The sequence below is a fragment of the Triticum dicoccoides genome, chromosome 2A (genome assembly GCF_002162155.2).
Source record: "Triticum dicoccoides isolate Atlit2015 ecotype Zavitan chromosome 2A, WEW_v2.0, whole genome shotgun sequence".
Taxonomy (NCBI): domain Eukaryota; kingdom Viridiplantae; phylum Streptophyta; class Magnoliopsida; order Poales; family Poaceae; genus Triticum; species Triticum dicoccoides.
The window spans coordinates 753,046,932-753,048,107 of record NC_041382.1 but is presented as its reverse complement, the minus strand read 5'-3'; positions in this window follow the sequence as shown (position 1 = coordinate 753,048,107).

Here is a 1,176-nt window from a genome sequence, read left to right as displayed (position 1 = left end):
AGAATGGGAAGTGGCAAAACTGCTAAGTGCAGTATTTATGGACGCACCTTTAGTCGCGGTTGGAGAGGCGGACCGCGACTAAAGGTACCCTTTAGTCGCGACCCGCCACCCCAACCGCGACTAAAGGGTGCCCTTTAGTCGCGGTCCGCCTCCCCAACCGCGACTAAAGGGTTTTGGCGCCGCCTCCGTTCCCGCGCAGAAAGACCCTTTAGTCGCGGCCCGCCACCCCAACCGCGACTAAAGGTATCCTTTAGTCGCGGTCCGCCTCCCCAACCGCGACTAAAGGGCTGTGCTAGAACTGGCGCGGTGCGGTGGGATGTTTAGTCCCACCTCGCTAGCCGAGAGGCTTCGACAGTGGTTTATAAGCGCGGCTGCGCTTACCACTTCGAGCTCCTCTCAAAAGCAGGCTTACGGGCCTATTCTGTCACTGTGTGCCTGTGGGCCTACTGGGCCTTCTGCGGGCCTGAATCCTGGCCCTTTAATGGGTTTCTAGTCGTATTCAGGCCGTGGTGGCCCAGTAGGTGGCATATTTTCTTTTTTTCTTCCTTTTTTCCTTTTTCCTTTTTTCTTCTGTTTTTTTCTTATGTTTTTCTTCTGTTTGTTTTTTTCTTCTGTTTTTCCTTTTTTCTTCTGTTTTTTTCTTCTGTTTTTTTCTTCCTTTTTCTTCTGTTTTTTTCTTCTGTTTTTTCTTCCTTTTTCCTTTTTCCTTTTTTCTTCTGTTTTTTTCTTCTGTTTTGTCCTCCACTCCCACGATGTTTCTTTTCCCTGAAAGAACAATGTGGCGCTTTGGATCATCGCATGATGCACTGATCGTTTTCTTATCTTTCCGTTTCCTCGGTTTGCTACTCATGTCCTTCACATAGAAAACCTGAGCGACATCTTTCGCTAGGACGAATGGTTCGTCAAGGTAACCAAGATTGTTGAAATCCACCATTGTCATTCCGTATTGCTGGTCCACCTTTACCCCACCTCCTGTTAGCTTGAACCATTTGCACCGGAACAAAGGGACCTTAAAGGAGGGTCCATAGTCAAGTTCCCATATCTCCTCTATGTAACCATAATATGTGACCTTTTGCCCATTCTCGGTTGCTGCATCAAAGCGGACACCACTGTTTTGGTTGGTGCTCTTTTTATCTTGGGCGATCGTGTAAAATGTATTCCCATTTATCTCGTACC